The 25,015-nt window shown below is 63.0% G+C and overlaps 9 non-coding genes across 9 annotated transcripts; all 9 read left to right on the top strand.

Moving 5' to 3' along the window:
• Nucleotides 1-1,524: 1,524 nt before the first annotated feature.
• On the top strand, nt 1,525-1,643 carry LOC142853266 (5S ribosomal RNA). The gene has a single exon (XR_012911184.1). It is a non-coding gene; the product is annotated as a 5S ribosomal RNA (ribosomal RNA).
• A 2,773-nt stretch (nt 1,644-4,416) lies between these two features.
• On the top strand, nt 4,417-4,535 carry LOC142853265 (5S ribosomal RNA). The gene has a single exon (XR_012911183.1). It is a non-coding gene; the product is annotated as a 5S ribosomal RNA (ribosomal RNA).
• Nucleotides 4,536-7,335: 2,800 nt separating this feature from the next.
• LOC142853264 (5S ribosomal RNA) lies at nt 7,336-7,454 on the top strand. The gene has a single exon (XR_012911182.1). It is a non-coding gene; the product is annotated as a 5S ribosomal RNA (ribosomal RNA).
• Nucleotides 7,455-10,231: 2,777 nt separating this feature from the next.
• Nucleotides 10,232-10,350, top strand: LOC142853262 (5S ribosomal RNA). The gene has a single exon (XR_012911180.1). It is a non-coding gene; the product is annotated as a 5S ribosomal RNA (ribosomal RNA).
• Nucleotides 10,351-13,135: 2,785 nt separating this feature from the next.
• Nucleotides 13,136-13,254, top strand: LOC142853261 (5S ribosomal RNA). The gene has a single exon (XR_012911179.1). It is a non-coding gene; the product is annotated as a 5S ribosomal RNA (ribosomal RNA).
• A 2,780-nt stretch (nt 13,255-16,034) lies between these two features.
• On the top strand, nt 16,035-16,153 carry LOC142853260 (5S ribosomal RNA). Its single transcript, XR_012911178.1, has one exon. It is a non-coding gene; the product is annotated as a 5S ribosomal RNA (ribosomal RNA).
• A 2,773-nt stretch (nt 16,154-18,926) lies between these two features.
• On the top strand, nt 18,927-19,045 carry LOC142853155 (5S ribosomal RNA). Its single transcript, XR_012911094.1, has one exon. It is a non-coding gene; the product is annotated as a 5S ribosomal RNA (ribosomal RNA).
• A 2,772-nt stretch (nt 19,046-21,817) lies between these two features.
• Nucleotides 21,818-21,936, top strand: LOC142853259 (5S ribosomal RNA). The gene has a single exon (XR_012911177.1). It is a non-coding gene; the product is annotated as a 5S ribosomal RNA (ribosomal RNA).
• A 2,775-nt stretch (nt 21,937-24,711) lies between these two features.
• Nucleotides 24,712-24,830, top strand: LOC142853258 (5S ribosomal RNA). Its single transcript, XR_012911176.1, has one exon. It is a non-coding gene; the product is annotated as a 5S ribosomal RNA (ribosomal RNA).
• Nucleotides 24,831-25,015: the final 185 nt, after the last annotated feature.

Below are 25,015 nucleotides of genomic sequence, written 5' to 3'. Positions count from 1 at the left end.
CATCCTTATAACAGTCCAGGCTCAGGAAGGTCCTGCTCAGCCCCAGAGGTGGGTGCAGAAGGAACAGACTTGCCTTCTTGAGTCTTCCTTGATGGTGGGGGATGCCGGGTGGCCCGGTGGAAATAAGGATACATAGCCCAAGAGAGTTGCGGCCGGGACCTGCCCCCGCCCCCACCGTCCAGGAGCAGAGAGCGCCAAGACCCAAGTTCCAAGTTCCAAGTTCCCTCGGCCCCACCGGTCGGCCCAGGAGCATCTTCCACGCTGGACAGCCTGCCTTTCTCTCTTCTCCCCGACGCGCAGGGCGGGCGTGCGGCCCACTTCACGACGAGGCACCTTCAATGGGGGACTGGATGGCCCCGCTGGCTGGCGATAGGGGATAGGGGTGGGACTGGGGGTGGGGGTGGACATGGGGCAGAACTGGAATCTTGGGAGCTGGCATTCCAAGTTCCAAAGAGAGAACCAAGGTTTCTCAGAACGGCGAGAAAGCACAGGCGGGCACAGGCACACAGTCTCTCTAACCCAATCCCAGGCTTTCTAGATTCTCCAGGAGGAGGGGGTTACTCTGGGGAGCCGAGGAAGAGGAGCAGGAGCAGGAGCAGGAGCAGGAGGGAAGGGCAGGTAGAAGAAGAGGTGGAGGAGGAGGAGCATTAGGAGGAAACTACAGTTCCCCAATGATGAGAGACTAGCGCCTAGCCACTACCAGACCCGTCGAGGCACCTCCGTAGGTAGGGCACCAGCAAGACAGTGTCTACCCCTGTCTGGAAGGATGCCCCAAGCGATCCAACCGCTTTGCCTGAGCCTATCTGGGCACCTCCCCCGCGAACTCCTCATGCCACCCCATGCCACCCCACCCCAGTCTCACCCCAGCCCCACCATCACCCCTTGCCGGGCGCCGCCCATCTCCCCGGACCCAACCCCCATGCTTCCACCAGTGGCCCGCGGGACGACAGAGGCAAGGAGCTGGCTGGCTACCTGGCAACAGTCCCCAGGTGGAGGGAGAGTCGGGGTCCAAAGCCGACCCCTGCCCTGGAAAGCCCTGAGGCCCTGTCAAAGCCGACACCCGTGGATTCCCCACCGAAGGAGGCTGAGGGCGGGCAAGGGAGGAGCCAGCTTGCGGGCCAACAAACCTGCCAGGGGCACGGTTGGGGCGCGGTGAGGGTGCCCGATGAGGAACGGGAGACAAGGTCGGTAGGTAGGGCTGCCTGGCGACTGCTGCTGGCCCTGGAGCCCGGCTCCGGGTCGGGGCAGAGGGCGGCCTAGCTGGCAGGCTGTCTGGCGGGCGGGGAGGGGATCGTCCGTCCGCCCGCCCGCCCGCCCGTCCGTCCGTCCTTCCGGACTCGGACTCCGGAGGGCGTGGGGGCGTGGGGGCGGGCTGGCGTGCAGGAGCGCAGGCAGGCCAGTGTTACAGCAGCAGCAGCAGCAGCAGCAGCAGCAGCAGCAGCAGCAGCAGCAGCAGCAGCAGCAGCAGCAGCAGCAGCAGCAGCAGCAGCAGGCTCTTGGGGCACGACAGCGACACACGCCTCCGTCTACGGCCATACCACCCTGAACGCGCCCGATCTCGTCTGATCTCGGAAGCTAAGCAGGGTCGGGCCTGGTTAGTACTTGGATGGGAGACCGCCTGGGAATACCGGGTGCTGTAGGCTTTTTGTCTTCCTTTTCTCTTTCGGCCCCTTTTGGCCTTCGCGACCGCGGGCCGAGGGCCAGCCCGGACCAGGCAAGACACCACCAGGACAATCCGCACCCCGGAAAGACGGCGCACCTCTCACAAGGTTCCAAATCCACCCACCGCTCAGAGCCCTCAGGCACGCAGGAAACCCACCCACGAGGGGAAACACCCGAGTGGGGAAGGAAATGACAGGACCACTGAAGGAAATTAAGACTAACTCGCTGCGCGGGGTGGGTGTCACGGGTGGAAGCTGGACGGCCACCGGCATGCCCTTGGGAGCCGCGGCGAGGGGCGAAGGGCGAGGGCCAAGGGCCTAGGTGCGCCTGGCATCGCAGCCCCGCACAGCACAACACTGTGTATGTGTTCAGGAAGAGATCGCCTCGCCCCCTCCACGCAATGCACCCGGTGGATGCGGTCTAAGAGCAAGCAGGCTCCACCCACCCACTCCCGGGGATGGGGTGTGCGCCCACCTGCGTGCCTGTGTGCCTGCTTGCCTGTGTGTAATGTGCAATGTGCGTGCTTGTGTGAGAAGCCCCATGTGGGTACACGTGTGTTCGTGTAGGCCACAATAGGCGCCTTTGTGTTTGTGTGTGTGTTGTGCGTGCATGCTTGTGAGTGCGCACGTGTGTCTGGGGTTTTGCCTGCTTTTGTCTCTGCCTGCTCGGGAGTGTGTGCATTTTTGCATGATTGTGTGTGTGTGTGTGTGCTGTGCGTGCGTACTTGTGTGGATGTGCGTCTGGGTGTCCACCTGCTTGCGTGTCAGTCTGTAGGCTCCGATCGCGTGCTTGCGTACACGCGTGCTTGAGTGTGTTTCTGCATGCGCGAGCGTGTGAGTACGCTTGTGTGCAGGCCCGAGTGCCTACGGGCATGCGCGCGTGCATGAGGGGAAGCGCCCACGCACTGGTGCCCTCTAGGGCTCGCTCGGCTGGTGGGCTTGTCCCCGGTGGGATGGGATGCCAGGTATCAACAGTTGGTTGCCTCCTGAACCCAACCTGAGAGGCCAAGGCCTGGGCTCAGGGATGGAATCTGTGAGGTGGAGGCCAACCACCGAGGTCCAAGATGGGCATGGAGTCAAGAAGCTGGACGCTCAGGCGCTGTTCCACTAAGCCCTACGGTGGAACTCCCTATCTATCTATCTATCTATCTATCTATCTATCTATCTATCTACCCAGAGCCAAGCCGAGAGAGAGAGGTCTGTGCTGTGCTGAGCTGTGCGGTGGATTTCAGATGCCAGCCGACAGCATCCTTATAACAGTCCAGGCTCAGGAAGGTCCTGCTCAGCCCCAGAGGTGGGTGCAGAAGGAACAGACTTGCCTTCTTGAGTCTTCCTTGATGGTGGGGGATGCCGGGTGGCCCGGTGGAAATAAGGATACATAGCCCAAGAGAGTTGCGGCCGGGACCTGCCCCCGCCCCCACCGTCCAGGAGCAGAGAGCGCCAAGACCCAAGTTCCAAGTTCCAAGTTCCCTCGGCCCCACCGGTCGGCCCAGGAGCATCTTCCACGCTGGACAGCCTGCCTTTCTCTCTTCTCCCCGACGCGCAGGGCGGGCGTGCGGCCCACTTCACGACGAGGCACCTTCAATGGGGGACTGGATGGCCCCGCTGGCTGGCGATAGGGGATAGGGGTGGGACTGGGGGTGGGGGTGGACATGGGGCAGAACTGGAATCTTGGGAGCTGGCATTCCAAGTTCCAAAGAGAGAACCAAGGTTTCTCAGAACGGCGAGAAAGCACAGGCGGGCACAGGCACACAGTCTCTCTAACCCAATCCCAGGCTTTCTAGATTCTCCAGGAGGAGGGGGTTACTCTGGGGAGCCGAGGAAGAGGAGCAGGAGCAGGAGCAGGAGCAGGAGGGAAGGGCAGGTAGAAGAAGAGGTGGAGGAGGAGGAGCATTAGGAGGAAACTACAGTTCCCCAATGATGAGAGACTAGCGCCTAGCCACTACCAGACCCGTCGAGGCACCTCCGTAGGTAGGGCACCAGCAAGACAGTGTCTACCCCTGTCTGGAAGGATGCCCCAAGCGATCCAACCGCTTTGCCTGAGCCTATCTGGGCACCTCCCCCGCGAACTCCTCATGCCACCCCATGCCACCCCACCCCAGTCTCACCCCAGCCCCACCATCACCCCTTGCCGGGCGCCGCCCATCTCCCCGGACCCAACCCCCATGCTTCCACCAGTGGCCCGCGGGACGACAGAGGCAAGGAGCTGGCTGGCTACCTGGCAACAGTCCCCAGGTGGAGGGAGAGTCGGGGTCCAAAGCCGACCCCTGCCCTGGAAAGCCCTGAGGCCCTGTCAAAGCCGACACCCGTGGATTCCCCACCGAAGGAGGCTGAGGGCGGGCAAGGGAGGAGCCAGCTTGCGGGCCAACAAACCTGCCAGGGGCACGGTTGGGGCGCGGTGAGGGTGCCCGATGAGGAACGGGAGACAAGGTCGGTAGGTAGGGCTGCCTGGCGACTGCTGCTGGCCCTGGAGCCCGGCTCCGGGTCGGGGCAGAGGGCGGCCTAGCTGGCAGGCTGTCTGGCGGGCGGGGAGGGGATCGTCCGTCCGCCCGCCCGCCCGCCCGTCCGTCCGTCCTTCCGGACTCGGACTCCGGAGGGCGTGGGGGCGTGGGGGCGGGCTGGCGTGCAGGAGCGCAGGCAGGCCAGTGTTACAGCAGCAGCAGCAGCAGCAGCAGCAGCAGCAGCAGCAGCAGCAGCAGCAGCAGCAGCAGCAGCAGCAGCAGGCTCTTGGGGCACGACAGCGACACACGCCTCCGTCTACGGCCATACCACCCTGAACGCGCCCGATCTCGTCTGATCTCGGAAGCTAAGCAGGGTCGGGCCTGGTTAGTACTTGGATGGGAGACCGCCTGGGAATACCGGGTGCTGTAGGCTTTTTGTCTTCCTTTTCTCTTTCGGCCCCTTTTGGCCTTCGCGACCGCGGGCCGAGGGCCAGCCCGGACCAGGCAGGACACCACCAGGACAATCCGCACCCCGGAAAGACGGCGCACCTCTCACAAGGTTCCAAATCCACCCACCGCTCAGAGCCCTCAGGCACGCAGGAAACCCACCCACGAGGGGAAACACCCGAGTGGGGAAGGAAATGACAGGACCACTGAAGGAAATTAAGACTAACTCGCTGCGCGGGGTGGGTGTCACGGGTGGAAGCTGGACGGCCACCGGCATGCCCTTGGGAGCCGCGGCGAGGGGCGAAGGGCGAGGGCCAAGGGCCTAGGTGCGCCTGGCATCGCAGCCCCGCACAGCACAACACTGTGTATGTGTTCAGGAAGAGATCGCCTCGCCCCCTCCACGCAATGCACCCGGTGGATGCGGTCTAAGAGCAAGCAGGCTCCACCCACCCACTCCCGGGGATGGGGTGTGCGCCCACCTGCGTGCCTGTGTGCCTGCTTGCCTGTGTGTAATGTGCAATGTGCGTGCTTGTGTGAGAAGCCCCATGTGGGTGCACGTGTGTTCGTGTAGGCCACAATAGGCGCCTTTGTGTTTGTGTGTGTGTTGTGCGTGCATGCTTGTGAGTGCGCACGTGTGTCTGGGGTTTTGCCTGCTTTTGTCTCTGCCTGCTCGGGAGTGTGTGCATTTTTGCATGATTGTGTGTGTGTGTGTGTGCTGTGCGTGCGTACTTGTGTGGATGTGCGTCTGGGTGTCCACCTGCTTGCGTGTCAGTCTGTAGGCTCCGATCGCGTGCTTGCGTACACGCGTGCTTGAGTGTGTTTCTGCATGCGCGAGCGTGTGAGTACGCTTGTGTGCAGGCCCGAGTGCCTACGGGCATGCGCGCGTGCATGAGGGGAAGCGCCCACGCACTGGTGCCCTCTAGGGCTCGCTCGGCTGGTGGGCTTGTCCCCGGTGGGATGGGATGCCAGGTATCAACAGTTGGTTGCCTCCTGAACCCAACCTGAGAGGCCAAGGCCTGGGCTCAGGGATGGAATCTGTGAGGTGGAGGCCAACCACCGAGGTCCAAGATGGGCATGGAGTCAAGAAGCTGGACGCTCAGGCGCTGTTCCACTAAGCCCTACGGTGGAACTCCCTATCTATCTATCTATCTATCTATCTATCTATCTATCTATCTATCTATCTACCCAGAGCCAAGCCGAGAGAGAGAGGTCTGTGCTGTGCTGAGCTGTGCGGTGGATTTCAGATGCCAGCCGACAGCATCCTTATAACAGTCCAGGCTCAGGAAGGTCCTGCTCAGCCCCAGAGGTGGGTGCAGAAGGAACAGACTTGCCTTCTTGAGTCTTCCTTGATGGTGGGGGATGCCGGGTGGCCCGGTGGAAATAAGGATACATAGCCCAAGAGAGTTGCGGCCGGGACCTGCCCCCGCCCCCACCGTCCAGGAGCAGAGAGCGCCAAGACCCAAGTTCCAAGTTCCAAGTTCCCTCGGCCCCACCGGTCGGCCCAGGAGCATCTTCCACGCTGGACAGCCTGCCTTTCTCTCTTCTCCCCGACGCGCAGGGCGGGCGTGCGGCCCACTTCACGACGAGGCACCTTCAATGGGGGACTGGATGGCCCCGCTGGCTGGCGATAGGGGATAGGGGTGGGACTGGGGGTGGGGGTGGACATGGGGCAGAACTGGAATCTTGGGAGCTGGCATTCCAAGTTCCAAAGAGAGAACCAAGGTTTCTCAGAACGGCGAGAAAGCACAGGCGGGCACAGGCACACAGTCTCTCTAACCCAATCCCAGGCTTTCTAGATTCTCCAGGAGGAGGGGGTTACTCTGGGGAGCCGAGGAAGAGGAGCAGGAGCAGGAGCAGGAGCAGGAGGGAAGGGCAGGTAGAAGAAGAGGTGGAGGAGGAGGAGCATTAGGAGGAAACTACAGTTCCCCAATGATGAGAGACTAGCGCCTAGCCACTACCAGACCCGTCGAGGCACCTCCGTAGGTAGGGCACCAGCAAGACAGTGTCTACCCCTGTCTGGAAGGATGCCCCAAGCGATCCAACCGCTTTGCCTGAGCCTATCTGGGCACCTCCCCCGCGAACTCCTCATGCCACCCCATGCCACCCCACCCCAGTCTCACCCCAGCCCCACCATCACCCCTTGCCGGGCGCCGCCCATCTCCCCGGACCCAACCCCCATGCTTCCACCAGTGGCCCACGGGACGACAGAGGCAAGGAGCTGGCTGGCTACCTGGCAACAGTCCCCAGGTGGAGGGAGAGTCGGGGTCCAAAGCCGACCCCTGCCCTGGAAAGCCCTGAGGCCCTGTCAAAGCCGACACCCGTGGATTCCCCACCGAAGGAGGCTGAGGGCGGGCAAGGGAGGAGCCAGCTTGCGGGCCAACAAACCTGCCAGGGGCACGGTTGGGGCGCGGTGAGGGTGCCCGATGAGGAACGGGAGACAAGGTCGGTAGGTAGGGCTGCCTGGCGACTGCTGCTGGCCCTGGAGCCCGGCTCCGGGTCGGGGCAGAGGGCGGCCTAGCTGGCAGGCTGTCTGGCGGGCGGGGAGGGGATCGTCCGTCCGCCCGCCCGCCCGCCCGCCCGCCCGTCCGTCCGTCCGTCCGTCCGTCCGTCCGTCCTTCCGGACTCGGACTCCGGAGGGCGTGGGGGCGTGGGGGCGGGCTGGCGTGCAGGAGCGCAGGCAGGCCAGTGTTACAGCAGCAGCAGCAGCAGCAGCAGCAGCAGCAGCAGCAGCAGCAGCAGCAGCAGCAGCAGCAGGCTCTTGGGGCACGACAGCGACACACGCCTCCGTCTACGGCCATACCACCCTGAACGCGCCCGATCTCGTCTGATCTCGGAAGCTAAGCAGGGTCGGGCCTGGTTAGTACTTGGATGGGAGACCGCCTGGGAATACCGGGTGCTGTAGGCTTTTTGTCTTCCTTTTCTCTTTCGGCCCCTTTTGGCCTTCGCGACCGCGGGCCGAGGGCCAGCCCGGACCAGGCAGGACACCACCAGGACAATCCGCACCCCGGAAAGACGGCGCACCTCTCACAAGGTTCCAAATCCACCCACCGCTCAGAGCCCTCAGGCACGCAGGAAACCCACCCACGAGGGGAAACACCCGAGTGGGGAAGGAAATGACAGGACCACTGAAGGAAATTAAGACTAACTCGCTGCGCGGGGTGGGTGTCACGGGTGGAAGCTGGACGGCCACCGGCATGCCCTTGGGAGCCGCGGCGAGGGGCGAAGGGCGAGGGCCAAGGGCCTAGGTGCGCCTGGCATCGCAGCCCCGCACAGCACAACACTGTGTATGTGTTCAGGAAGAGATCGCCTCGCCCCCTCCACGCAATGCACCCGGTGGATGCGGTCTAAGAGCAAGCAGGCTCCACCCACCCACTCCCGGGGATGGGGTGTGCGCCCACCTGCGTGCCTGTGTGCCTGCTTGCCTGTGTGTAATGTGCAATGTGCGTGCTTGTGTGAGAAGCCCCATGTGGGTGCACGTGTGTTCGTGTAGGCCACAATAGGCGCCTTTGTGTTTGTGTGTGTGTTGTGCGTGCATGCTTGTGAGTGCGCACGTGTGTCTGGGGTTTTGCCTGCTTTTGTCTCTGCCTGCTCGGGAGTGTGTGCATTTTTGCATGATTGTGTGTGTGTGTGTGTGCTGTGCGTGCGTACTTGTGTGGATGTGCGTCTGGGTGTCCACCTGCTTGCGTGTCAGTCTGTAGGCTCCGATCGCGTGCTTGCGTACACGCGTGCTTGAGTGTGTTTCTGCATGCGCGAGCGTGTGAGTACGCTTGTGTGCAGGCCCGAGTGCCTACGGGCATGCGCGCGTGCATGAGGGGAAGCGCCCACGCACTGGTGCCCTCTAGGGCTCGCTCGGCTGGTGGGCTTGTCCCCGGTGGGATGGGATGCCAGGTATCAACAGTTGGTTGCCTCCTGAACCCAACCTGAGAGGCCAAGGCCTGGGCTCAGGGATGGAATCTGTGAGGTGGAGGCCAACCACCGAGGTCCAAGATGGGCATGGAGTCAAGAAGCTGGACGCTCAGGCGCTGTTCCACTAAGCCCTACGGTGGAACTCCCTATCTATCTATCTATCTATCTATCTATCTATCTATCTATCTATCTACCCAGAGCCAAGCCGAGAGAGAGAGGTCTGTGCTGTGCTGAGCTGTGCGGTGGATTTCAGATGCCAGCCGACAGCATCCTTATAACAGTCCAGGCTCAGGAAGGTCCTGCTCAGCCCCAGAGGTGGGTGCAGAAGGAACAGACTTGCCTTCTTGAGTCTTCCTTGATGGTGGGGGATGCCGGGTGGCCCGGTGGAAATAAGGATACATAGCCCAAGAGAGTTGCGGCCGGGACCTGCCCCCGCCCCCACCGTCCAGGAGCAGAGAGCGCCAAGACCCAAGTTCCAAGTTCCAAGTTCCCTCGGCCCCACCGGTCGGCCCAGGAGCATCTTCCACGCTGGACAGCCTGCCTTTCTCTCTTCTCCCCGACGCGCAGGGCGGGCGTGCGGCCCACTTCACGACGAGGCACCTTCAATGGGGGACTGGATGGCCCCGCTGGCTGGCGATAGGGGATAGGGGTGGGACTGGGGGTGGGGGTGGACATGGGGCAGAACTGGAATCTTGGGAGCTGGCATTCCAAGTTCCAAAGAGAGAACCAAGGTTTCTCAGAACGGCGAGAAAGCACAGGCGGGCACAGGCACACAGTCTCTCTAACCCAATCCCAGGCTTTCTAGATTCTCCAGGAGGAGGGGGTTACTCTGGGGAGCCGAGGAAGAGGAGCAGGAGCAGGAGCAGGAGCAGGAGGGAAGGGCAGGTAGAAGAAGAGGTGGAGGAGGAGGAGCATTAGGAGGAAACTACAGTTCCCCAATGATGAGAGACTAGCGCCTAGCCACTACCAGACCCGTCGAGGCACCTCCGTAGGTAGGGCACCAGCAAGACAGTGTCTACCCCTGTCTGGAAGGATGCCCCAAGCGATCCAACCGCTTTGCCTGAGCCTATCTGGGCACCTCCCCCGCGAACTCCTCATGCCACCCCATGCCACCCCACCCCAGTCTCACCCCAGCCCCACCATCACCCCTTGCCGGGCGCCGCCCATCTCCCCGGACCCAACCCCCATGCTTCCACCAGTGGCCCACGGGACGACAGAGGCAAGGAGCTGGCTGGCTACCTGGCAACAGTCCCCAGGTGGAGGGAGAGTCGGGGTCCAAAGCCGACCCCTGCCCTGGAAAGCCCTGAGGCCCTGTCAAAGCCGACACCCGTGGATTCCCCACCGAAGGAGGCTGAGGGCGGGCAAGGGAGGAGCCAGCTTGCGGGCCAACAAACCTGCCAGGGGCACGGTTGGGGCGCGGTGAGGGTGCCCGATGAGGAACGGGAGACAAGGTCGGTAGGTAGGGCTGCCTGGCGACTGCTGCTGGCCCTGGAGCCCGGCTCCGGGTCGGGGCAGAGGGCGGCCTAGCTGGCAGGCTGTCTGGCGGGCGGGGAGGGGATCGTCCGTCCGCCCGCCCGTCCGTCCGTCCGTCCGTCCGTCCGTCCGTCCTTCCGGACTCGGACTCCGGAGGGCGTGGGGGCGTGGGGGCGGGCTGGCGTGCAGGAGCGCAGGCAGGCCAGTGTTACAGCAGCAGCAGCAGCAGCAGCAGCAGCAGCAGCAGCAGCAGCAGCAGCAGCAGCAGCAGGCTCTTGGGGCACGACAGCGACACACGCCTCCGTCTACGGCCATACCACCCTGAACGCGCCCGATCTCGTCTGATCTCGGAAGCTAAGCAGGGTCGGGCCTGGTTAGTACTTGGATGGGAGACCGCCTGGGAATACCGGGTGCTGTAGGCTTTTTGTCTTCCTTTTCTCTTTCGGCCCCTTTTGGCCTTCGCGACCGCGGGCCGAGGGCCAGCCCGGACCAGGCAGGACACCACCAGGACAATCCGCACCCCGGAAAGACGGCGCACCTCTCACAAGGTTCCAAATCCACCCACCGCTCAGAGCCCTCAGGCACGCAGGAAACCCACCCACGAGGGGAAACACCCGAGTGGGGAAGGAAATGACAGGACCACTGAAGGAAATTAAGACTAACTCGCTGCGCGGGGTGGGTGTCACGGGTGGAAGCTGGACGGCCACCGGCATGCCCTTGGGAGCCGCGGCGAGGGGCGAAGGGCGAGGGCCAAGGGCCTAGGTGCGCCTGGCATCGCAGCCCCGCACAGCACAACACTGTGTATGTGTTCAGGAAGAGATCGCCTCGCCCCCTCCACGCAATGCACCCGGTGGATGCGGTCTAAGAGCAAGCAGGCTCCACCCACCCACTCCCGGGGATGGGGTGTGCGCCCACCTGCGTGCCTGTGTGCCTGCTTGCCTGTGTGTAATGTGCAATGTGCGTGCTTGTGTGAGAAGCCCCATGTGGGTGCACGTGTGTTCGTGTAGGCCACAATAGGCGCCTTTGTGTTTGTGTGTGTGTTGTGCGTGCATGCTTGTGAGTGCGCACGTGTGTCTGGGGTTTTGCCTGCTTTTGTCTCTGCCTGCTCGGGAGTGTGTGCATTTTTGCATGATTGTGTGTGTGTGTGTGTGCTGTGCGTGCGTACTTGTGTGGATGTGCGTCTGGGTGTCCACCTGCTTGCGTGTCAGTCTGTAGGCTCCGATCGCGTGCTTGCGTACACGCGTGCTTGAGTGTGTTTCTGCATGCGCGAGCGTGTGAGTACGCTTGTGTGCAGGCCCGAGTGCCTACGGGCATGCGCGCGTGCATGAGGGGAAGCGCCCACGCACTGGTGCCCTCTAGGGCTCGCTCGGCTGGTGGGCTTGTCCCCGGTGGGATGGGATGCCAGGTATCAACAGTTGGTTGCCTCCTGAACCCAACCTGAGAGGCCAAGGCCTGGGCTCAGGGATGGAATCTGTGAGGTGGAGGCCAACCACCGAGGTCCAAGATGGGCATGGAGTCAAGAAGCTGGACGCTCAGGCGCTGTTCCACTAAGCCCTACGGTGGAACTCCCTATCTATCTATCTATCTATCTATCTATCTATCTATCTATCTACCCAGAGCCAAGCCGAGAGAGAGAGGTCTGTGCTGTGCTGAGCTGTGCGGTGGATTTCAGATGCCAGCCGACAGCATCCTTATAACAGTCCAGGCTCAGGAAGGTCCTGCTCAGCCCCAGAGGTGGGTGCAGAAGGAACAGACTTGCCTTCTTGAGTCTTCCTTGATGGTGGGGGATGCCGGGTGGCCCGGTGGAAATAAGGATACATAGCCCAAGAGAGTTGCGGCCGGGACCTGCCCCCGCCCCCACCGTCCAGGAGCAGAGAGCGCCAAGACCCAAGTTCCAAGTTCCAAGTTCCCTCGGCCCCACCGGTCGGCCCAGGAGCATCTTCCACGCTGGACAGCCTGCCTTTCTCTCTTCTCCCCGACGCGCAGGGCGGGCGTGCGGCCCACTTCACGACGAGGCACCTTCAATGGGGGACTGGATGGCCCCGCTGGCTGGCGATAGGGGATAGGGGTGGGACTGGGGGTGGGGGTGGACATGGGGCAGAACTGGAATCTTGGGAGCTGGCATTCCAAGTTCCAAAGAGAGAACCAAGGTTTCTCAGAACGGCGAGAAAGCACAGGCGGGCACAGGCACACAGTCTCTCTAACCCAATCCCAGGCTTTCTAGATTCTCCAGGAGGAGGGGGTTACTCTGGGGAGCCGAGGAAGAGGAGCAGGAGCAGGAGCAGGAGCAGGAGGGAAGGGCAGGTAGAAGAAGAGGTGGAGGAGGAGGAGCATTAGGAGGAAACTACAGTTCCCCAATGATGAGAGACTAGCGCCTAGCCACTACCAGACCCGTCGAGGCACCTCCGTAGGTAGGGCACCAGCAAGACAGTGTCTACCCCTGTCTGGAAGGATGCCCCAAGCGATCCAACCGCTTTGCCTGAGCCTATCTGGGCACCTCCCCCGCGAACTCCTCATGCCACCCCATGCCACCCCACCCCAGTCTCACCCCAGCCCCACCATCACCCCTTGCCGGGCGCCGCCCATCTCCCCGGACCCAACCCCCATGCTTCCACCAGTGGCCCGCGGGACGACAGAGGCAAGGAGCTGGCTGGCTACCTGGCAACAGTCCCCAGGTGGAGGGAGAGTCGGGGTCCAAAGCCGACCCCTGCCCTGGAAAGCCCTGAGGCCCTGTCAAAGCCGACACCCGTGGATTCCCCACCGAAGGAGGCTGAGGGCGGGCAAGGGAGGAGCCAGCTTGCGGGCCAACAAACCTGCCAGGGGCACGGTTGGGGCGCGGTGAGGGTGCCCGATGAGGAACGGGAGACAAGGTCGGTAGGTAGGGCTGCCTGGCGACTGCTGCTGGCCCTGGAGCCCGGCTCCGGGTCGGGGCAGAGGGCGGCCTAGCTGGCAGGCTGTCTGGCGGGCGGGGAGGGGATCGTCCGTCCGCCCGCCCGCCCGCCCGCCCGTCCGTCCGTCCGTCCGTCCGTCCGTCCGTCCTTCCGGACTCGGACTCCGGAGGGCGTGGGGGCGTGGGGGCGGGCTGGCGTGCAGGAGCGCAGGCAGGCCAGTGTTACAGCAGCAGCAGCAGCAGCAGCAGCAGCAGCAGCAGCAGCAGCAGCAGCAGCAGCAGCAGGCTCTTGGGGCACGACAGCGACACACGCCTCCGTCTACGGCCATACCACCCTGAACGCGCCCGATCTCGTCTGATCTCGGAAGCTAAGCAGGGTCGGGCCTGGTTAGTACTTGGATGGGAGACCGCCTGGGAATACCGGGTGCTGTAGGCTTTTTGTCTTCCTTTTCTCTTTCGGCCCCTTTTGGCCTTCGCGACCGCGGGCCGAGGGCCAGCCCGGACCAGGCAGGACACCACCAGGACAATCCGCACCCCGGAAAGACGGCGCACCTCTCACAAGGTTCCAAATCCACCCACCGCTCAGAGCCCTCAGGCACGCAGGAAACCCACCCACGAGGGGAAACACCCGAGTGGGGAAGGAAATGACAGGACCACTGAAGGAAATTAAGACTAACTCGCTGCGCGGGGTGGGTGTCACGGGTGGAAGCTGGACGGCCACCGGCATGCCCTTGGGAGCCGCGGCGAGGGGCGAAGGGCGAGGGCCAAGGGCCTAGGTGCGCCTGGCATCGCAGCCCCGCACAGCACAACACTGTGTATGTGTTCAGGAAGAGATCGCCTCGCCCCCTCCACGCAATGCACCCGGTGGATGCGGTCTAAGAGCAAGCAGGCTCCACCCACCCACTCCCGGGGATGGGGTGTGCGCCCACCTGCGTGCCTGTGTGCCTGCTTGCCTGTGTGTAATGTGCAATGTGCGTGCTTGTGTGAGAAGCCCCATGTGGGTGCACGTGTGTTCGTGTAGGCCACAATAGGCGCCTTTGTGTTTGTGTGTGTGTTGTGCGTGCATGCTTGTGAGTGCGCACGTGTGTCTGGGGTTTTGCCTGCTTTTGTCTCTGCCTGCTCGGGAGTGTGTGCATTTTTGCATGATTGTGTGTGTGTGTGTGTGCTGTGCGTGCGTACTTGTGTGGATGTGCGTCTGGGTGTCCACCTGCTTGCGTGTCAGTCTGTAGGCTCCGATCGCGTGCTTGCGTACACGCGTGCTTGAGTGTGTTTCTGCATGCGCGAGCGTGTGAGTACGCTTGTGTGCAGGCCCGAGTGCCTACGGGCATGCGCGCGTGCATGAGGGGAAGCGCCCACGCACTGGTGCCCTCTAGGGCTCGCTCGGCTGGTGGGCTTGTCCCCGGTGGGATGGGATGCCAGGTATCAACAGTTGGTTGCCTCCTGAACCCAACCTGAGAGGCCAAGGCCTGGGCTCAGGGATGGAATCTGTGAGGTGGAGGCCAACCACCGAGGTCCAAGATGGGCATGGAGTCAAGAAGCTGGACGCTCAGGCGCTGTTCCACTAAGCCCTACGGTGGAACTCCCTATCTATCTATCTATCTATCTATCTATCTATCTATCTATCTATCTACCCAGAGCCAAGCCGAGAGAGAGAGGTCTGTGCTGTGCTGAGCTGTGCGGTGGATTTCAGATGCCAGCCGACAGCATCCTTATAACAGTCCAGGCTCAGGAAGGTCCTGCTCAGCCCCAGAGGTGGGTGCAGAAGGAACAGACTTGCCTTCTTGAGTCTTCCTTGATGGTGGGGGATGCCGGGTGGCCCGGTGGAAATAAGGATACATAGCCCAAGAGAGTTGCGGCCGGGACCTGCCCCCGCCCCCACCGTCCAGGAGCAGAGAGCGCCAAGACCCAAGTTCCAAGTTCCAAGTTCCCTCGGCCCCACCGGTCGGCCCAGGAGCATCTTCCACGCTGGACAGCCTGCCTTTCTCTCTTCTCCCCGACGCGCAGGGCGGGCGTGCGGCCCACTTCACGACGAGGCACCTTCAATGGGGGACTGGATGGCCCCGCTGGCTGGCGATAGGGGATAGGGGTGGGACTGGGGGTGGGGGTGGACATGGGGCAGAACTGGAATCTTGGGAGCTGGCATTCCAAGTTCCAAAGAGAGAACCAAGGTTTCTCAGAACGGCGAGAAAGCACAGGCGGGCACAGGCACACAGTCTCTCTAACCCAATCCCAGGCTTTCTAGATTCTCCAGGAGGAGGGGGTTACTCTGGGGAGCCGAGGAAGAGGAGCAGGAGCAGGAGCAGGAGCAGGAGGGAAGGGCAGGTAGAAGAAGAGGTGGAGGAGGAGGAGCATTAGGAGGAAACTACAGTTCCCCAATGATGAGAGACTAGCGCCTAGCCACTACCAGACCCGTCGAGGCACCTCCGTAGGTAGGGCACCAGCAAGACAGTGTCTACCCCTGTCTGGAAGGATGCCCCAAGCGATCCAACCGCTTTGCCTGAGCCTATCTGGGCACCTCCCCCGCGAACTCCTCATGCCACCCCATGCCACCCCACCCCAGTCTCACCCCAGCCCCACCATCACCCCTTGCCGGGCGCCGCCCATCTCCCCGGACCCAACCCCCATGCTTCCACCAGTGGCCCGCGGGACGACAGAGGCAAGGAGCTGGCTGGCTACCTGGCAACAGTCCCCAGGTGGAGGGAGAGTCGGGGTCCAAAGCCGACCCCTGCCCTGGAAAGCCCTGAGGCCCTGTCAAAGCCGACACCCGTGGATTCCCCACCGAAGGAGGCTGAGGGCGGGCAAGGGAGGAGCCAGCTTGCGGGCCAACAAACCTGCCAGGGGCACGGTTGGGGCGCGGTGAGGGTGCCCGATGAGGAACGGGAGACAAGGTCGGTAGGTAGGGCTGCCTGGCGACTGCTGCTGGCCCTGGAGCCCGGCTCCGGGTCGGGGCAGAGGGCGGCCTAGCTGGCAGGCTGTCTGGCGGGCGGGGAGGGGATCGTCCGTCCGCCCGCCCGCCCGCCCGTCCGTCCGTCCTTCCGGACTCGGACTCCGGAGGGCGTGGGGGCGTGGGGGCGGGCTGGCGTGCAGGAGCGCAGGCAGGCCAGTGTTACAGCAGCAGCAGCAGCAGCAGCAGCAGCAGCAGCAGCAGCAGCAGCAGCAGCAGCAGCAGCAGCAGCAGCAGCAGGCTCTTGGGGCACGACAGCGACACACGCCTCCGTCTACGGCCATACCACCCTGAACGCGCCCGATCTCGTCTGATCTCGGAAGCTAAGCAGGGTCGGGCCTGGTTAGTACTTGGATGGGAGACCGCCTGGGAATACCGGGTGCTGTAGGCTTTTTGTCTTCCTTTTCTCTTTCGGCCCCTTTTGGCCTTCGCGACCGCGGGCCGAGGGCCAGCCCGGACCAGGCAAGACACCACCAGGACAATCCGCACCCCGGAAAGACGGCGCACCTCTCACAAGGTTCCAAATCCACCCACCGCTCAGAGCCCTCAGGCACGCAGGAAACCCACCCACGAGGGGAAACACCCGAGTGGGGAAGGAAATGACAGGACCACTGAAGGAAATTAAGACTAACTCGCTGCGCGGGGTGGGTGTCACGGGTGGAAGCTGGACGGCCACCGGCATGCCCTTGGGAGCCGCGGCGAGGGGCGAAGGGCGAGGGCCAAGGGCCTAGGTGCGCCTGGCATCGCAGCCCCGCACAGCACAACACTGTGTATGTGTTCAGGAAGAGATCGCCTCGCCCCCTCCACGCAATGCACCCGGTGGATGCGGTCTAAGAGCAAGCAGGCTCCACCCACCCACTCCCGGGGATGGGGTGTGCGCCCACCTGCGTGCCTGTGTGCCTGCTTGCCTGTGTGTAATGTGCAATGTGCGTGCTTGTGTGAGAAGCCCCATGTGGGTGCACGTGTGTTCGTGTAGGCCACAATAGGCGCCTTTGTGTTTGTGTGTGTGTTGTGCGTGCATGCTTGTGAGTGCGCACGTGTGTCTGGGGTTTTGCCTGCTTTTGTCTCTGCCTGCTCGGGAGTGTGTGCATTTTTGCATGATTGTGTGTGTGTGTGTGTGCTGTGCGTGCGTACTTGTGTGGATGTGCGTCTGGGTGTCCACCTGCTTGCGTGTCAGTCTGTAGGCTCCGATCGCGTGCTTGCGTACACGCGTGCTTGAGTGTGTTTCTGCATGCGCGAGCGTGTGAGTACGCTTGTGTGCAGGCCCGAGTGCCTACGGGCATGCGCGCGTGCATGAGGGGAAGCGCCCACGCACTGGTGCCCTCTAGGGCTCGCTCGGCTGGTGGGCTTGTCCCCGGTGGGATGGGATGCCAGGTATCAACAGTTGGTTGCCTCCTGAACCCAACCTGAGAGGCCAAGGCCTGGGCTCAGGGATGGAATCTGTGAGGTGGAGGCCAACCACCGAGGTCCAAGATGGGCATGGAGTCAAGAAGCTGGACGCTCAGGCGCTGTTCCACTAAGCCCTACGGTGGAACTCCCTATCTATCTATCTATCTATCTATCTATCTATCTATCTATCTACCCAGAGCCAAGCCGAGAGAGAGAGGTCTGTGCTGTGCTGAGCTGTGCGGTGGATTTCAGATGCCAGCCGACAGCATCCTTATAACAGTCCAGGCTCAGGAAGGTCCTGCTCAGCCCCAGAGGTGGGTGCAGAAGGAACAGACTTGCCTTCTTGAGTCTTCCTTGATGGTGGGGGATGCCGGGTGGCCCGGTGGAAATAAGGATACATAGCCCAAGAGAGTTGCGGCCGGGACCTGCCCCCGCCCCCACCGTCCAGGAGCAGAGAGCGCCAAGACCCAAGTTCCAAGTTCCAAGTTCCCTCGGCCCCACCGGTCGGCCCAGGAGCATCTTCCACGCTGGACAGCCTGCCTTTCTCTCTTCTCCCCGACGCGCAGGGCGGGCGTGCGGCCCACTTCACGACGAGGCACCTTCAATGGGGGACTGGATGGCCCCGCTGGCTGGCGATAGGGGATAGGGGTGGGACTGGGGGTGGGGGTGGACATGGGGCAGAACTGGAATCTTGGGAGCTGGCATTCCAAGTTCCAAAGAGAGAACCAAGGTTTCTCAGAACGGCGAGAAAGCACAGGCGGGCACAGGCACACAGTCTCTCTAACCCAATCCCAGGCTTTCTAGATTCTCCAGGAGGAGGGGGTTACTCTGGGGAGCCGAGGAAGAGGAGCAGGAGCAGGAGCAGGAGCAGGAGGGAAGGGCAGGTAGAAGAAGAGGTGGAGGAGGAGGAGCATTAGGAGGAAACTACAGTTCCCCAATGATGAGAGACTAGCGCCTAGCCACTACCAGACCCGTCGAGGCACCTCCGTAGGTAGGGCACCAGCAAGACAGTGTCTACCCCTGTCTGGAAGGATGCCCCAAGCGATCCAACCGCTTTGCCTGAGCCTATCTGGGCACCTCCCCCGCGAACTCCTCATGCCACCCCATGCCACCCCACCCCAGTCTCACCCCAGCCCCACCATCACCCCTTGCCGGGCGCCGCCCATCTCCCCGGACCCAACCCCCATGCTTCCACCAGTGGCCCGCGGGACGACAGAGGCAAGGAGCTGGCTGGCTACCTGGCAACAGTCCCCAGGTGGAGGGAGAGTCGGGGTCCAAAGCCGACCCCTGCCCTGGAAAGCCCTGAGGCCCTGTCAAAGCCGACACCCGTGGATTCCCCACCGAAGGAGGCTGAGGGCGGGCAAGGGAGGAGCCAGCTTGCGGGCCAACAAACCTGCCAGGGGCACGGTTGGGGCGCGGTGAGGGTGCCCGATGAGGAACGGGAGACAAGGTCGGTAGGTAGGGCTGCCTGGCGACTGCTGCTGGCCCTGGAGCCCGGCTCCGGGTCGGGGCAGAGGGCGGCCTAGCTGGCAGGCTGTCTGGCGGGCGGGGAGGGGATAGTCCGTCCGCCCGCCCGCCCGCCCGCCCGTCCGTCCGTCCGTCCGTCCTTCCGGACTCGGACTCCGGAGGGCGTGGGGGCGTGGGGGCGGGCTGGCGTGCAGGAGCGCAGGCAGGCCAGTGTTACAGCAGCAGCAGCAGCAGCAGCAGCAGCAGCAGCAGCAGCAGCAGCAGCAGCAGCAGCAGGCTCTTGGGGCACGACAGCGACACACGCCTCCGTCTACGGCCATACCACCCTGAACGCGCCCGATCTCGTCTGATCTCGGAAGCTAAGCAGGGTCGGGCCTGGTTAGTACTTGGATGGGAGACCGCTTGGGAATACCGGGTGCTGTAGGCTTTTTGTCTTCCTTTTCTCTTTCGGCCCCTTTTGGCCTTCGCGACCGCGGGCCGAGGGCCAGCCCGGACCAGGCAAGACACCACCAGGACAATCCGCACCCCGGAAAGACGGCGCACCTCTCACAAGGTTCCAAATCCACCCACCGCTCAGAGCCCTCAGGCACGCAGGAAACCCACCCACGAGGGGAAACACCCGAGTGGGGAAGGAAATGACAGGACCACTGAAGGAAATTAAGACTAACTCGCTGCGCGGGGTGGGTGTCACGGGTGGAAGCTGGACGGCCACCGGCATGCCCTTGGGAGCCGCGGCGAGGGGCGAAGGGCGAGGGCCAAGGGCCTAGGTGCGCCTGGCATCGCAGCCCCGCACAGCACAACACTGTGTATGTGTTCAGGAAGAGATCGCCTCGCCCCCTCCACGCAATGCACCCGGTGGATGCGGTCTAAGAGCAAGCAGGCTCCACCCACCCACTCCCGGGGATGGGGTGTGCGCCCACCTGCGTGCCTGTGTGCCTGCTTGCCTGTGTGTAATGTGCAATGTGCGTGCTTGTGTGAGAAGCCCCATGTGGGTGCACGTGTGTTCGTGTAGGCCACAATAGGCGCCTTTGTGTTTGTGTGTGTGTTGTGCGTGCATGCTTGTGAGTGCGCACGTGTGTCTGGGGTTTTGCCTGCTTTTGTCTCTGCCTGCTCGGGAGTGTGTGCATTTTTGCATGATTGTGTGTGTGTGTGTGTGCTGTGCGTGCGTACTTGTGTGGATGTGCGTCTGGGTGTCCACCTGCTTGCGTGTCAGTCTGTAGGCTCCGATCGCGTGCTTGCGTACACGCGTGCTTGAGTGTGTTTCTGCATGCGCGAGCGTGTGAGTACGCTTGTGTGCAGGCCCGAGTGCCTACGGGCATGCGCGCGTGCATGAGGGGAAGCGCCCACGCACTGGTGCCCTCTAGGGCTCGCTCGGCTGGTGGGCTTGTCCCCGGTGGGATGGGATGCCAGGTATCAACAGTTGGTTGCCTCCTGAACCCAACCTGAGAGGCCAAGGCCTGGGCTCAGGGATGGAATCTGTGAGGTGGAGGCCAACCACCGAGGTCCAAGATGGGCATGGAGTCAAGAAGCTGGACGCTCAGGCGCTGTTCCACTAAGCCCTACGGTGGAACTCCCTATCTATCTATCTATCTATCTATCTATCTATCTATCTACCCAGAGCCAAGCCGAGAGAGAGAGGTCTGTGCTGTGCTGAGCTGTGCGGTGGATTTCAGATGCCAGCCGACAGCATCCTTATAACAGTCCAGGCTCAGGAAGGTCCTGCTCAGCCCCAGAGGTGGGTGCAGAAGGAACAGACTTGCCTTCTTGAGTCTTCCTTGATGGTGGGGGATGCCGGGTGGCCCGGTGGAAATAAGGATACATAGCCCAAGAGAGTTGCGGCCGGGACCTGCCCCCGCCCCCACCGTCCAGGAGCAGAGAGCGCCAAGACCCAAGTTCCAAGTTCCAAGTTCCCTCGGCCCCACCGGTCGGCCCAGGAGCATCTTCCACGCTGGACAGCCTGCCTTTCTCTCTTCTCCCCGACGCGCAGGGCGGGCGTGCGGCCCACTTCACGACGAGGCACCTTCAATGGGGGACTGGATGGCCCCGCTGGCTGGCGATAGGGGATAGGGGTGGGACTGGGGGTGGGGGTGGACATGGGGCAGAACTGGAATCTTGGGAGCTGGCATTCCAAGTTCCAAAGAGAGAACCAAGGTTTCTCAGAACGGCGAGAAAGCACAGGCGGGCACAGGCACACAGTCTCTCTAACCCAATCCCAGGCTTTCTAGATTCTCCAGGAGGAGGGGGTTACTCTGGGGAGCCGAGGAAGAGGAGCAGGAGCAGGAGCAGGAGCAGGAGGGAAGGGCAGGTAGAAGAAGAGGTGGAGGAGGAGGAGCATTAGGAGGAAACTACAGTTCCCCAATGATGAGAGACTAGCGCCTAGCCACTACCAGACCCGTCGAGGCACCTCCGTAGGTAGGGCACCAGCAAGACAGTGTCTACCCCTGTCTGGAAGGATGCCCCAAGCGATCCAACCGCTTTGCCTGAGCCTATCTGGGCACCTCCCCCGCGAACTCCTCATGCCACCCCATGCCACCCCACCCCAGTCTCACCCCAGCCCCACCATCACCCCTTGCCGGGCGCCGCCCATCTCCCCGGACCCAACCCCCATGCTTCCACCAGTGGCCCGCGGGACGACAGAGGCAAGGAGCTGGCTGGCTACCTGGCAACAGTCCCCAGGTGGAGGGAGAGTCGGGGTCCAAAGCCGACCCCTGCCCTGGAAAGCCCTGAGGCCCTGTCAAAGCCGACACCCGTGGATTCCCCACCGAAGGAGGCTGAGGGCGGGCAAGGGAGGAGCCAGCTTGCGGGCCAACAAACCTGCCAGGGGCACGGTTGGGGCGCGGTGAGGGTGCCCGATGAGGAACGGGAGACAAGGTCGGTAGGTAGGGCTGCCTGGCGACTGCTGCTGGCCCTGGAGCCCGGCTCCGGGTCGGGGCAGAGGGCGGCCTAGCTGGCAGGCTGTCTGGCGGGCGGGGAGGGGATCGTCCGTCCGCCCGCCCGCCCGCCCGTCCGTCCGTCCTTCCGGACTCGGACTCCGGAGGGCGTGGGGGCGTGGGGGCGGGCTGGCGTGCAGGAGCGCAGGCAGGCCAGTGTTACAGCAGCAGCAGCAGCAGCAGCAGCAGCAGCAGCAGCAGCAGCAGCAGCAGCAGCAGCAGCAGCAGCAGCAGCAGGCTCTTGGGGCACGACAGCGACACACGCCTCCGTCTACGGCCATACCACCCTGAACGCGCCCGATCTCGTCTGATCTCGGAAGCTAAGCAGGGTCGGGCCTGGTTAGTACTTGGATGGGAGACCGCCTGGGAATACCGGGTGCTGTAGGCTTTTTGTCTTCCTTTTCTCTTTCGGCCCCTTTTGGCCTTCGCGACCGCGGGCCGAGGGCCAGCCCGGACCAGGCAAGACACCACCAGGACAATCCGCACCCCGGAAAGACGGCGCACCTCTCACAAGGTTCCAAATCCACCCACCGCTCAGAGCCCTCAGGCACGCAGGAAACCCACCCACGAGGGGAAACACCCGAGTGGGGAAGGAAATGACAGGACCACTGAAGGAAATTAAGACTAACTCGCTGCGCGGGGTGGGTGTCACGGGTGGAAGCTGGACGGCCACCGGCATGCCCTTGGGAGCCGCGGCGAGGGGCGAAGGGCGAGGGCCAAGGGCCTAGGTGCGCCTGGCATCGCAGCCCCGCACAGCACAACACTGTGTATGTGTTCAGGAAGAGATCGCCTCGCCCCCTCCACGCAATGCACCCGGTGGATGCGGTCTAAGAGCAAGCAGGCTCCACCCACCCACTCCCGGGGATGGGGTGTGCGCCCACCTGCGTGCCTGTGTGCCTGCTTGCCTGTGTGTAATGTGCAATGTGCGTGCTTGTGTGAGAAGCCCCATGTGGGTGCACGTGTGTTCGTGTAGGCCACAATAGGCGCCTTTGTGTTTGTGTGTGTGTTGTGCGTGCATGCTTGTGAGTGCGCACGTGTGTCTGGGGTTTTGCCTGCTTTTGTCTCTGCCTGCTCGGGAGTGTGTGCATTTTTGCATGATTGTGTGTGTGTGTGTGTGCTGTGCGTGCGTACTTGTGTGGATGTGCGTCTGGGTGTCCACCTGCTTGCGTGTCAGTCTGTAGGCTCCGATCGCGTGCTTGCGTACACGCGTGCTTGAGTGTGTTTCTGCATGCGCGAGCGTGTGAGTACGCTTGTGTGCAGGCCCGAGTGCCTACGGGCATGCGCGCGTGCATGAGGGGAAGCGCCCACGCACTGGTGCCCTCTAGGGCTCGCTCGGCTGGTGGGCTTGTCCCCGGTGGGATGGGATGCCAGGTATCAACAGTTGGTTGCCTCCTGAACCCAACCTGAGAGGCCAAGGCCTGGGCTCAGGGATGGAATCTGTGAGGTGGAGGCCAACCACCGAGGTCCAAGATGGGCATGGAGTCAAGAAGCTGGACGCTCAGGCGCTGTTCCACTAAGCCCTACGGTGGAACTCCCTATCTATCTATCTATCTATCTATCTATCTATCTATCTATCTATCTATCTACCCAGAGCCAAGCCGAGAGAGAGAGGTCTGTGCTGTGCTGAGCTGTGCGGTGGATTTCAGATGCCAGCCGACAGCATCCTTATAACAGTCCAGGCTCAGGAAGGTCCTGCTCAGCCCCAGAGGTGGGTGCAGAAGGAACAGACTTGCCTTCTTGAGTCTTCCTTGATGGTGGGGGATGCCGGGTGGCCCGGTGGAAATAAGGATACATAGCCCAAGAGAGTTGCGGCCGGGACCTGCCCCCGCCCCCACCGTCCAGGAGCAGAGAGCGCCAAGACCCAAGTTCCAAGTTCCAAGTTCCCTCGGCCCCACCGGTCGGCCCAGGAGCATCTTCCACGCTGGACAGCCTGCCTTTCTCTCTTCTCCCCGACGCGCAGGGCGGGCGTGCGGCCCACTTCACGACGAGGCACCTTCAATGGGGGACTGGATGGCCCCGCTGGCTGGCGATAGGGGATAGGGGTGGGACTGGGGGTGGGGGTGGACATGGGGCAGAACTGGAATCTTGGGAGCTGGCATTCCAAGTTCCAAAGAGAGAACCAAGGTTTCTCAGAACGGCGAGAAAGCACAGGCGGGCACAGGCACACAGTCTCTCTAACCCAATCCCAGGCTTTCTAGATTCTCCAGGAGGAGGGGGTTACTCTGGGGAGCCGAGGAAGAGGAGCAGGAGCAGGAGCAGGAGCAGGAGGGAAGGGCAGGTAGAAGAAGAGGTGGAGGAGGAGGAGCATTAGGAGGAAACTACAGTTCCCCAATGATGAGAGACTAGCGCCTAGCCACTACCAGACCCGTCGAGGCACCTCCGTAGGTAGGGCACCAGCAAGACAGTGTCTACCCCTGTCTGGAAGGATGCCCCAAGCGATCCAACCGCTTTGCCTGAGCCTATCTGGGCACCTCCCCCGCGAACTCCTCATGCCACCCCATGCCACCCCACCCCAGTCTCACCCCAGCCCCACCATCACCCCTTGCCGGGCGCCGCCCATCTCCCCGGACCCAACCCCCATGCTTCCACCAGTGGCCCGCGGGACGACAGAGGCAAGGAGCTGGCTGGCTACCTGGCAACAGTCCCCAGGTGGAGGGAGAGTCGGGGTCCAAAGCCGACCCCTGCCCTGGAAAGCCCTGAGGCCCTGTCAAAGCCGACACCCGTGGATTCCCCACCGAAGGAGGCTGAGGGCGGGCAAGGGAGGAGCCAGCTTGCGGGCCAACAAACCTGCCAGGGGCACGGTTGGGGCGCGGTGAGGGTGCCCGATGAGGAACGGGAGACAAGGTCGGTAGGTAGGGCTGCCTGGCGACTGCTGCTGGCCCTGGAGCCCGGCTCCGGGTCGGGGCAGAGGGCGGCCTAGCTGGCAGGCTGTCTGGCGGGCGGGGAGGGGATAGTCCGTCCGCCCGCCCGCCCGCCCGCCCGTCCGTCCGTCCGTCCGTCCTTCCGGACTCGGACTCCGGAGGGCGTGGGGGCGTGGGGGCGGGCTGGCGTGCAGGAGCGCAGGCAGGCCAGTGTTACAGCAGCAGCAGCAGCAGCAGCAGCAGCAGCAGCAGCAGCAGCAGCAGCAGCAGGCTCTTGGGGCACGACAGCGACACACGCCTCCGTCTACGGCCATACCACCCTGAACGCGCCCGATCTCGTCTGATCTCGGAAGCTAAGCAGGGTCGGGCCTGGTTAGTACTTGGATGGGAGACCGCCTGGGAATACCGGGTGCTGTAGGCTTTTTGTCTTCCTTTTCTCTTTCGGCCCCTTTTGGCCTTCGCGACCGCGGGCCGAGGGCCAGCCCGGACCAGGCAAGACACCACCAGGACAATCCGCACCCCGGAAAGACGGCGCACCTCTCACAAGGTTCCAAATCCACCCACCGCTCAGAGCCCTCAGGCACGCAGGAAACCCACCCACGAGGG

Source organism: Microtus pennsylvanicus, chromosome 6 (genome assembly GCF_037038515.1).
Source record: "Microtus pennsylvanicus isolate mMicPen1 chromosome 6, mMicPen1.hap1, whole genome shotgun sequence".
Lineage (NCBI taxonomy): Eukaryota > Metazoa > Chordata > Mammalia > Rodentia > Cricetidae > Microtus > Microtus pennsylvanicus.
This window is presented reverse-complemented; position numbering and strand designations above follow the sequence as displayed.